Source organism: Anopheles ziemanni, chromosome 2 (genome assembly GCF_943734765.1).
Source record: "Anopheles ziemanni chromosome 2, idAnoZiCoDA_A2_x.2, whole genome shotgun sequence".
NCBI lineage: Eukaryota > Metazoa > Arthropoda > Insecta > Diptera > Culicidae > Anopheles > Anopheles ziemanni.
The window spans coordinates 59,434,803-59,447,607 of NC_080705.1; positions in this window are offsets into that span (position 1 = coordinate 59,434,803).

Here is a 12,805-nt window from a genome sequence, read left to right on the forward strand (position 1 = left end):
AGTATCCATACTAGTCGCGTTGCGTTAACCTCACCACCTTGTTACGATCAAAATAAGCTTTTTTGTCCATTTTTGAATTTACCTCCCTAAACTATGACAGCAACGGGGTTCTGGAGCAATGAGCATTTTCTATTAATATCCGAAATAACGTTGGACTTATAAGACCACCATCTGTCATTATGAACATTCTAAGATTGCTACAGGACAAATAGATTGCATTAGAAAGAGCAAGGAACTGCCAGCGTCTACCAACAACCATAAAGTTCCATTCAATCCGACGTTTTTCGATAGCTTGGCATTCTAAGTCTTGTAGAAGCACATTTTGCGTGGCCTTGATGGAGTCGTTAACATAAGGGATATAAACATTCATTTCACGTACACAGCTTTTTTAATTTCGTCGAGTTTTTTTCCTGCTGCTGGTTCCAGTTTTACCGGCTTTAATCACTCGTGCAGGGCTAACTGAACGACATAGTCTGGATCTGTATCTTCTAATGGCTCGATACAAACATCGCAAAATTAGGTTCCAGATTTGTTTTGTAATCTCCTTCTTCAATTCTTCAAACCTTCAATGACTGTGATAAACACAATAGAATTTTAGAAAATTATTTCGAATCCTCGTTTGAATAGCTCTACACTGATGTAAACTAAAAGACCCAAAGCCTTTATGAGGAACAAGCGTACAGCGAGTGGCCTTCCTTTAACTCTATCAGCAGAGTTTTAAAATACACACTGACTTCCAAGCCACTTTCAATTAAACTCTCTTGCTAGGTAACCTTTGTAAGCTAAGGGATTCACAACGATCGGGTAAGATGGATTGACTCTTGCGTTACGGATTCATGAGAATATTGGATCTGCTTTTATAATTACCCGGGAGTTCCGTAGGGCAGAATTCGGGAAGCTTTACATTTTAACATTTTTCGCAATGATATTCCAACGCAACGAGTCCAGCGCATCTGATGATCTTAAAATGTACTAGTATGTTCCGATTTACAACGGTTCGTCCTACAATCAATTTTCCTAGCCTGGTTAAACAGTTTGTTAAAGACAATCGTCTTTAACGGGGCTCTAGGTGTTACGAAGATAAAAAAAGAAAGCAACCAGCTTTTCTTGCCAATGCGAAACTTTATTAAAGCTATAAAGGCCAAACAATCTTCTGGCTTTCTCGTTTACGTTTTACCAAGAGGACGAAGGCGCATCCTTCGATCCCTTTTATACATTTACAAAAACATCGCCGTCGCGGCGACGTTTCCGTTCGGACAGCTTCGTTGGACCGTTACATTACAGCGGTTCCAACTCAGTTTAACGTATAGTGCTCTCAAAGTTGCATGTCCATATATGTCAGTGCTGAAAAGAAAGTGTTCCCCGTAGCGACATAATACGTGACTTGGGTGTTCGCTTGAACTACAAGCTAATTTTAATTAAGACAGCATGTACACGGTGTCCAATATATTCTCATACACTTTTTTAATTCTGCCGTAGTTCCCTCGCCACATTTCATATACTTTGTACGTATTTTAAGTATTTTAATTGTATCATTTTCGATTATATTTATCATAGCAGTAACTTTGAGAGCCTCTGGGTTTGAGGTTTCTTAGCGGTTAGATCAAAGATTCAAATTTTTCCACATTTTGAAATATTTCACGACACATTACAACGAGGTAGCGTCATCTGTAAGATTAAAAAGGAAGCACTGACATTATTATCTTATCCTTGGTTCTCACGAAAAAGCATTGTTTTAAGAACCTCGTGTTCAAGGTGTCTATACCATGGTCACCTGGAACACCTTTTTACAGCAACCTTTGTGTTTTAATTATTTCGAATTTGAATTTAGATTAATTCGTTGTTTCGTCAATCAAAATTACCTGCGCAAAACTTCACATAGCTATTTATGATTTAATATTGATAATAACGTATTGCACAGAACAATTTAATTAGTGAATACATAGATTCAATAGTGTGTACATAAAACAACACTAACATCGAACTCTTAATCGTACTTTTACTGAATTGCAAATCGTATCAATCCGGTGTTTCTTCTTCTTTGTTCCAATCTTACAATGCAAAAACGGATGTTGCAGGTTTCCTTAATGTTTTGTACATATTCTTAACGTTATATGTTCATAAGATACCCATGAATGCTTCCAATGTATTGTCATTGCTTAGCAAAGAATGAATAACTAAGCAAATGCAAGTTGATGCATTTAAAAATTGTAGCAACAATGCATCTCTTCTAATATTTTTTATTTGTAGGTTAATTAAGATTATAATTCGGAACAAAACTGTGCTTTTTTGAATAAAAACCAGGAACGAGTTACAATAAGACAATTTGTTTGTTTCATTTGTCCAAAACATATGCTACAGAAGTAAATTTAAAAGATTGCATTATGCCAATGTTTCCGTGAGTAATCATTAAAAAAAACAAATCCCTTTAATCAAGATCTACGCTCAATTTAGCCTCCGACTGTAAATACACTAATTCGTTTACCTGTGTACAAGTTATGCAGATGGAAAAGGAAAAACTAGTCTTTTTGTACATTTGTTGGCCTACCACTTCGACATTATGGTCCGGTTTTTTCATCCTGCTCTTTCTGCAATTGGGTTTGTTCTTCAACGTATTTAGTAAACAAAATATGGAAAAACACTTTTTGAAGGTGATTTTTATTTCTTCACAATTTTCGTACAATTTTTGCCCGACGGGAGATGCGTGTTTACGAGGCAAATGGTGCCCACTGGACAACCACCGTTGTTGGTGGCACACGGACTAGGATACACCGGGCACTTGTCGGTAACAGCAACCATTTCAAACACATAGGTTTCCATTGGAGTAAATTTGATTGGTTTTTGCCGCACGCCATAATGATCAATACTTTCCAACTGGTCGCTGTGGGATTAAAAAAGATAAAAATGTATAAAGGGAAATGAAAATGTATGATAATGTAATTATAATAAATGTACTCACGTTTTACCATGAGTCCAGTAGAAGAGATCTTCGGTTAGAGTAAATGCATCCACCTCGGAGATATTACTGACTATTGTACGAATCTGCCTACTGTACGGATTGATGCAGACTATCGATTGATCGTTGGGGAAGCAAAGCTCTCCAGTAACCTTGGAAACCCGGAGATAGTATGCATATTTGATCTGTGGCGAACCGATCAAAACTTTGCGATCCGTACCATCGAGATTTGACCACTCAATCAACGTTCTATCTTTATCCGTCATCCAGTACAACTTGCCTCGATGTACATCCACTGCTAATCCATAAGAATGATACGGATTATTTATCAAAACCGTACGCTCATCGGGGTTCTCTAAGTTTGCGACCTCGATATTAAGGTTATCAGCCCAGTACAGGCGACGTGAAACCCAATCCACCGCTACACTCCACGGATGGATGAAATCTTTCGATATGAAAGGCTTCAGATCTGTCCCGTCGTACTTTGCACTGAGAATTTGCTTCGTTTTATAATCCGTCCAGTATATTCGACCACCAACACAGTCGTGATCGATCCCCACCAGTGGCGCAGAACTATGAAAATCTGGAATGACTCGTCCGCCATTTAAAGGCACGCGCATGACACCATTTAGATCGCCAGCTATCAGAAATCCGTGATCGAATCCATTCTCAACGTTACATATAGTATCTTTATCGATCAATTTGCTTCCGCAAGGCTCAAGATTACTCAGTCCCCAAGGTAGGATGGTGAGCGAGGCTATCCAACGACGGTATCTACTAACGTCGGTAAAAACTGTATACTTGGAATTATCACACATTTGAGCCAAGTCTATTGGAATGAAGGACACTATGCCTCGTAAGTACCAAGTGTTATTTACCGCAAAAAACATACCACCACCACTATCCCCGTTACATGCACTGACACCTGGTTGTCGACCGGCGCAATACATGTTACGTGTCAGTACCGGCCCGTACGCTAGTCGATCACTCTCGAGACATGCGTGTACATCCACTACGGTGATGGTTGCCTCTTGCAGCAGTCCAGACACTTGATAGTGTTCGTTCATCCCGAAGCCAACCAAAGTTCCATTTTTGTCCACAACTTCACGGTGATCATCATCGAAGCTCCAAATGCAGGCGGGCTGTACATAGTCTGTCATGATAATATCACGGTCGAGTTTAATTATCGCAATATCGTGGGACACCCTGCCTATTTGAAACTCGGGATGGACTATCAGTTTGAACACGTTTAAGATTTGAACATGGTCTGTGGTTTCATTGAGGCGTTCTCTTCCAACGTGCACCGTAATCTGGTCCTTACGCAGCAAACGTTCAAACGTATATAGGCAATGAGCAGCTGAAAGAATGTTTGAAGCATTAAAAAAATGCGATTTGACAGGTGAGCGAGGAAATTAACTTCTAATGACTAAGACTGAAAAATTCCACCAACTACTTTCATGTAAATCAGTGGTGTCAAACTCAGTTGACCTCGCTGACCACCTTTCCTAAAAAAAAAGTTTGCGAGCCAAACATAGCATCATAAATCATGAAAATAGGTTTACACAGGTGTGTCGAGTAAGCAAATAAATAGTGTTTAAGGCGAACAAAGCTGTCGAACTACAATAGTATTATAAATGAAATTAAAGATGTTCAGCCATCAGTTGACTGACAATACTTTGTAAAAGTGATCTTAAGAAGAAGTTTACATAATCTGGTTGAAGTGAATTCTATGAAAAACATATTCAGAATTATTCAAAATTTAATTAAATTAGCCGCGAAAATTATAAAGATTTTTGCGAGACTGCTTTTATACTGACTTTATAACAAATGAATCAAAATTAAGATAAGCGAATAAGTACCGATCATATTTGTTTTATCGAACTGAGATCGAATATTAAAAACGCGAACATTGATTTCATGGAATCACTTATACGTCACGCTTAAAAAAAATTAGGTTTTTACTACAGTGGTAAAACAGAAACATTTTCCTATGCTCGTTAAAAGCACATTAATTATCAAAATACAGTCTGACAAGAAAGTATCCGTAGAGTCACCAATTTCAACTTTAAGCCTAGTTATCTCAGCGACTACGTGACCTAGGACAACCATTTAAACGACATATCGTAGATAAACTTCTATTCTATCCAATGAGGTCTTAACATTTCGAGAAAGTTACTTGTAGGTCACTTTGTTCTATAGAAACCCAAAAAAAGGCTCAAAATCGATGACAAAAAAGTATCCGTACACCCACCTCTCTTGAAGAAAAACACCGGTTTGGTGAGGTTCTAGTAGTCAAAGTATCAACCTAGCCATTATTTCGAGTTATTAAGTGTCTAAAAGTATGGTGGCAACAATTTTATATCATCATCCAACGTGAAATGCCGGTGAAACTAGGCAAACAGCTGCAACCGATAGAGAACTATCTTTTTCATGTGCAGTAAAGGGAACCTAACTTGGGAAGTTGATGAACCCTGTGGGAAATATCATGCTAAGTCTCAGGAACTTACAATTTGTCGAATTAACCAGGGTACAAATAGACTAAACCCTTCAAACAGACATCTTTCGTGGTTACTCAATCGCTATGAGGGGGTGATTGCTCGAAAAGCTATGAAGTCCTCCATACTTAGAGTTCTTAAACATGAAGAAAGAAGTGTCTAGATCACCAATCATATGATTTGGATTACAACTCTTAAGAAGGTGTTTTGTAAATAACAATAACATTGCATAATTGTACGTTGCAAATTTTTCATTTCTAAGGAAAGAATAAGGAAGACTGGGGATTTGCAAATCGCTGTATTTTGATGCCATTGGCGTGTCGGCACAGTGTTTTATACACTATATAAAGACTTCATACAGACAATATTAAGCAATTGTGGCCAAAAAAACGAACATCAATAGAGACTTGACGTCGAACTCAATCATCAATACGAGCAACGTTCTTCCAACTATAAAACACAGTAGTTGAGAGTATGTGTTATGGTGTTCGGAGGCCATTAATCGAACTGGAAACATAGAACTAATTATAAATCATCTGTGGGACATGGTCTACTTAGCCCATTTTATTCCTTGGACAAGCCAACCCTTGTTAAAAGTTTAGATGTTCTACAATGTTCTCTCTGAGTAAAATAACGATCCTAGGAATAGGCCATGTATTGTCCAAGAGTGACTACTTTATGAGATCATACAAGTGTTGACGACACTCGAAAAGGGTCCGGAATCGATCTCTATACAACATTTGTCGAAAGATGCCTAGATTTACCACCAACGGAACATTATCCTGATCTTAGTAGACATCTTTAGAACTATTATGGAATCGGGTCAAATTTCCAGCATCTTTCGAAAAGAAAACTGGTAGAAATTATTTCTTGGCACTTACAGGCTATTATAGAGGCAAGTGGCATTGATTGCACCATATTGGCATATCATGTACGGATGGCACATCATCAATACTCATCATGTACGGATACTTTTTTGTCATCAATTTTGAGCCTTTTTTTGGGTTTCTATAGAACAAAGTGACCTACAAGTAACTTTCTCAAAATGTTAAGACCTCATTGGATAGAATAGAAGTTTATCTACGAGATGTCGTTTAAATAATTGTCCTAGGTCACGTAGTCGCTGAGATAACTAGGCTTAAAGTTGAAATTGATGACTGTACGGATACTTTCTTGATAGACTGTATATCTATTATGTTCGTCGTTCTGCAATTCATACCAGGTAATTGTCAGGATTTTGCATTTCAAAAAACATTCCATTGTTTTCAGCAATTAAGGGTTTCGACAAATTGCTGATTGTTACAGTTTGCGCCTTTACTTTGTATATAACACTATACAGTGCTACACATCTGTAATTTAATTGCGAAAGCTCTTGTAGTTCATCATACTTTTTGTTCGGCTCGAAAAACCTGTGTAACACTTTTGGTCATTACCACCGCCATCTGTCGACGTGATGTTGAGAATGACTTTCTTATCGAAATTATTTAAATTGACAGTGGTGCAGTACTCTTGCAACTAACATCTCTGATGACAATCATTCATTTGTATGAAGTTATATGAAATGGAAATCAGTTAAAACAAAACCTGATTTATTTTAAGCATTTGTTCAATTAACCAGGAAATGAATAAAAAAAAATATCTGAAAAAAGCAAGTTAAGTTTTTCCATGTTTGAGTAAATGGTTCTTCACCTCTTGGAGTAAAAGTTAATCACCTCTTAGCTAGTATCATTATTGTTGTTCATTGTTTTGTTTGTTTCAAACAGATTCGCCAAATATTTTTTAACAAATTTCTAAGTCGTGTTTAACTTTATTCAAAACGAACAAATTTACCCAAATAAACTTAAACACCAGTAAACATGCTTCATCAGAATAATAACTTTTGATAGGATTTTTAACAATTTCATTGCGATTTATGACGTTCTGTTTCTCGTGAAACGTTATGTCTATACATTAATGTGTTTGCAAAATTGTTTTGCAGAAGCGGACCTCTAGTGTACACGTTACTATTGGCCTACAAACATTTTACGAAACTTATAGTTTTTCTTCAATAAAAATCATTGAGGCCAATCGCTTTTCTCATACTTTATCTAACCACAGCTGTTTAAGGATATTCTAATCGATATCACAAAATAGGTAGAGTTCTTGAATCAAAAATCATTTAAGCCTACTGTCTAATGTTCAACAGTAGTTGAAAGATGCTCAGATCAAACCCGTGATAGTTTTTAATGGACTTGGCTTTCGAGAAAAATCTGGAAAATAAATTTTCTATGCCTTTTTGACAAAATCGATTGATTTTCATACAAAGGTTCTTATCGCTTACGTAGCCTTGTTGGTCTTTGATGAATATGTGTGAACATACATAAGCGTGTCGGGTATATAAGAGTTAAAAAAATATTTAATCGAATGATTTAAGCCTTTTGTTCTTACCAGTAACGACAGCATTTTTCTTAATGATAACAGCTCCACAAGCAAATTCTTCTTTGTTTCCGGATCGATGATAAACTACTGCATGCCACGGCCAGTAAACTATCCTCGTGGGAGCACCATTCGCGACGAGATATTTAAAATTCACCTGCCGTTGTCCACATTTTTCAACGTATTGAGACTCGATTTGAGCAAAAACCACACTAAACGTAAATACGATCGTGAAAACCGCTGTTGTAGCACGAAATGACATTAAACCATACAACATTATTGTCGGATGTTTTTAACTGAGTGAACAAGGTTCGAAACAGACAAGATGCACAGGGAGAATGAAAGATCGCTGATCTCGTGCAAACGGCTCAACTACGCTTACTAACGTAAGACAACAAGTAACAAGAGCATAAATCAGCGTTTTCTGTGGAACATTGGATGATAATACGTGCGAATATGTAGAAAACAAAACCAAAACGGCAACATGGTGCAGCACCAACATACTTAAAGGTTTTGGCAGTCCAACAACAAGTACATTGAAAGTTATTTTTGATTTGATAATGAGCTTCACATTTGGGAAGCCACGCTACCAACAAATTCAGGGATCCCCACTGATAAGGTAAACCTTCAACGCAGCGCAAGTAACGCAGCGCAGGCAGGCAGCATCAATGCAAAACCACCGTCTGAGGGGTATGCTTATCAAATGACTTATTATTTATTAATTTCCTGCTAATCAGCGCAGCAGACTACACCTATTAGCGAAATTTATCTATTTAAAAAGTTAAAAGAGAAGGAAATAGAGTGTTCAATAAAATGAAAATATTTATTGTGTATGTTCTAGGTGGGGGTGTCCGCGACAGCCGAGCGGAAGCGCCTGTTAGAAAATCGGCCCATGAGCGCCGGGGCTCACCACCTCGACGGCGTGGGTTCGAATCCCAACCGAGACCGGACCCTCCCCTGTACGAGAGAACTGACTATCCACGTACAACAGGGAAACAAGTCTCGTAAGCCCTTAACGGGCAGCCAAGACCAAGAGGTCGTTACGCCAAGAAGAAGAAGAAGAAGAAGAAGAAGAAGTTCTTGGTAGATTCATGAGTGTGTGAAGTAACATTTAAAATTTCGAAAGAATATTAAATAATTTGGACCTGAAATTTTTTTGCAAAATTGATTGATAAACTTTTTCAATTTGAATGTTCCAAGTATACAAACAAATCGAAGGATTAAGATTAAAAGCATTTTTATTTAATACCGAAAATCATGTGTGTAAAACTATACAAAATGTTAAACAAGGAAAGTCCATAATAAAAATAGTAATATATAACCATCATTACTCACAATGTACAAAACAACAATGAGTATTGCTAGTTCTATCGCAAACAGTCATTCTTATTTGAGTTTTAACAATAGTTTTTTGCTAGATATTCAGAATTGTTGAGGACAGTTGTAATTAAAAATCCTTAAATGGGTGAAATCTTAAATTATAAATTGTTAAATATCTTGATATTTAATTTTGAAGCATCGTTCTTGGTCAAATTACAAGAAATAGAAAGAGGGGGATGCATATGAAGTTGTGACTGCGAACCAAGACGAGTTTTTCCTTTTTCGCGCCACTTTATCTGATTCGAGCGACACAAAATATCGTCAAATGCGACACTAACGAGCTGTGACCCTCGTAAACCTCGTAATTTGCACACATTGCTCAACACTGAGGTATACCATACACAATTACTTTAAAAAACGCAAAAGTTAAATAGCGAAAGCCATCGTAATCCATCTCACGCAAAAGCGGCATACGCGACAACGATGCACGTTGTGACAGTATTCAACGCATGCATCTTTGCTCGCCCGTCGAGTGCTTCAGGAAACCTAACCGTGCAACAAAACACCCGCCGAGTATCCTTCTCAACTGAGAGGCTCATCCCCCCCTAGCGTGACGTAATTGAGATTCAAAATGCAATTCATAATTAAAATATGCGCTACGGCAGAATTTCTTTGTCAACAACTACGTCGGTGACTAAAACTGGAAAGCGAAAGGCTCCGGGAAGCACACAAATAAAACACTCCTACGCTACGCAGAGGAGGACGAAAAAAAAATCAAACCTCTCTTAAAGATGAATGGACGAAGAATGAAAAAGATATGTCAAGACGAGGACAAATTGTCTCCGCAAAGCAAACCGACCGGGCACTGACGGGAAGGAAAGGCGACAAGTTCGACGACGGCGGGACGATACTGGCGAAGCGTTAAAGTAGTTTGGGTGGCAAAAGGAAAATTTTTGCCTTCGCTTGCTTGTACAAAGTCGCACTCCGGAAAATCAAATGACGTCTAAGGGAGAGAGAAAACAAAAGCGTGCAAAACGAAAGGGGAAAAACGGATAGCAGGAAGTCGGAAGGAGCTAGATGGGTATGCACCGAGCAGGAAAACCTCGGGAAAGATAAACAACGAAACAAGATCAACCCCGGTCCGTTCCCGTTTCCTTTGTTTCGTGCTTCGTCTGCGACTTTCCCTATCCAGGAGTTAATTCATCTTCCTTGCTCGTTCATTTTGCGAGCTTTTCACCACCTTATTCCAGGTCGCGGGAGGAAGTGGGTGTGCTATCCTTTTGCTTCTTACATGCGCTACGTTTTCCTTCCTGCTCACACTTCATGCTAATCTTTTATTCATCTCAGCATCTTTCTTATTGCGCCGTTTGTTAATCCCTTCGCATCCTGCTGACCACCGAAACCATATACTGATTGCTGCATACAGGGACTTCTCCCAGTATATGGTCGTTCTTGTTCGTCTTATATTCCCTTGATCCATCATCCTTCAGCCCGACATATCTTAGAGTAGCCTTGATAGTTCCACATTCAAAGCATTTTCACTCCCTTCGTGTCAGAAATTCTGTTTTATTTATTTCGTTCTTGTATTTTTCTTTCAACTCAAGTGTTTGCACTGTTTATAGTCAGTATGGCATTTGAAGCTCTTGATCTTGGTACAAACGTAGAAAGCGATAAGGAAATGGTTGACCATTTTAGATCAATTTTTAAACAAAAGATCAAGTATGAATAATGCTTCATTTGGTTTAAATCAAAACGAGTAAAGCATGACAGACAATTCGAAATAACTTTAGTGAAATATACATAATATTATATAGCAGTCAATACGTTGAACAAGCACCTCGAAACGTTAATCCTAGTTTGTGTATAAAAATGCTTTTAGGACTTGTTCGAGACAGTCCAAGCAAGGTTTTAAAAGTTATTGTCGAAGAAATGGAAGTTTTAGCGCCTGCTAGCACTTGGGCACAATGGAGGATACCTAACGGGGAACCATTCATCATCCTCATGCCGCCCGGAAGTAAATGTCCCTTAGAGTGGACGTGAAGAGCGTGCCTTTGAGTGAACATTCCACGATTAATGAGCGCTGGGAAAAGGCATGCTTTGGCCACCGTCCAGCCAGCGCAAAGCCACACAAACGGTGGCCAATGGTTCTCACAATCGGTTGGCCAATTCGAGACGTGATTAGGATGAGCTGGTGTGGACCACAATCCCCAGTGGCATCTTTACGATACGCTAATCGGGTTGGGAACTCGAAGAACCAGACGTTCCATCCGGCCGACGATGGATTTTCCTTGCCTTCCCGTATGACATTGCCAAGGAGTAGGGGATGTGAACGTGCTAGAATTTGCTAAAAAAATCGTCGTTGTCCCGTTCCCGACGAGGCCCGCAGGGAACCCGAACGACTAGGAACGATTCTAATTGGCCTGGGCAATATGTGACGATGGATTAAAGAGGTTGTGCTGATGGGCGTCGTACAGGGACGATCTTTGCCGTGTTGTCATGTAACGAACGTTGAACAGGACCTCGGTCGTAGAGGAGACGCGATGGGGAAACGTTACGTTGATTGAACAACCGCAGCCGGAATGCTTTATTCCATTGCGAGCTGCGGTAGGATGTGCCCGGGACCGAAGGTAATTTGTTTTGTTCGAAACGCCAACGGAGGTGGTTTACTCGTACAGGAATCATTAGTTCCTTCATGGAATTCCTCTAGCACTGGCTATGCAGCTTTGGTTTCATTGTGGTTAATTGTCATCGTGGTTTGCACTTCGAAAGGATAGAACAATGCATGGCATCAGGACATTACACATTAAACTGGAATAAGTATTTTTCCATGAACAGTATCAACATTCGTCATCAACTGTATACATCATGCCATATGTTATTTACAGCGCAAAAGCATCAGTGCTGAATAAATTTCTATCCATTCTTAGTACGGCACAATAGCGAGAAGATACATAGGAATTGTATGGATAACTTTGAATGACGGATAGTTGCGAAAACAAGTACAAACATTATAAAGGGTACTTGAAACAGAATAAAAGGTACGATTCAGTATTGTGGACCATACAATGCAGCACATTGAACAGATTTAACGATGTATTTATGAACCGTTTAACAATATGGTGCTTGTTTAATTAAAATAATATACTTTCAATTTGTAAGAAAACTCCTGTGTTCGTTTTGAAAGAAAAGAAAATTTAGCAAAAGAAACTTGATCGACTTTATGACAGATGTCTAAAACAAAATGAATGATGATGAATTTCTTCACAATATAAATACATTTAAAATTTGATTATAATCCATGATCTCTGTGTGATTTGTGGCATATGTACCATTTTTCCACAAATGAAAATTTTCCACCTTGTCGGAATAATTTTGAGTATGGAGCTCTTTCATTGATGAATCTTAAGCAAAACAGTGGAAAAGGTAAATTCATGAACTGGGTATTTGATAGTTCTGCTATGTATATAATTTGCTATGTATAGAAGGTTGTTTTTTTAAATTGTAAGCGTTTCTTTTCCTAAGCTAAACTTCAAATACCTAACCAATTCTATGCTCATTATAAAGAACAAAGAGGTAGAATTGACCCAGTTTGTGCAACGCATGAGCTTAAAAATAGTTT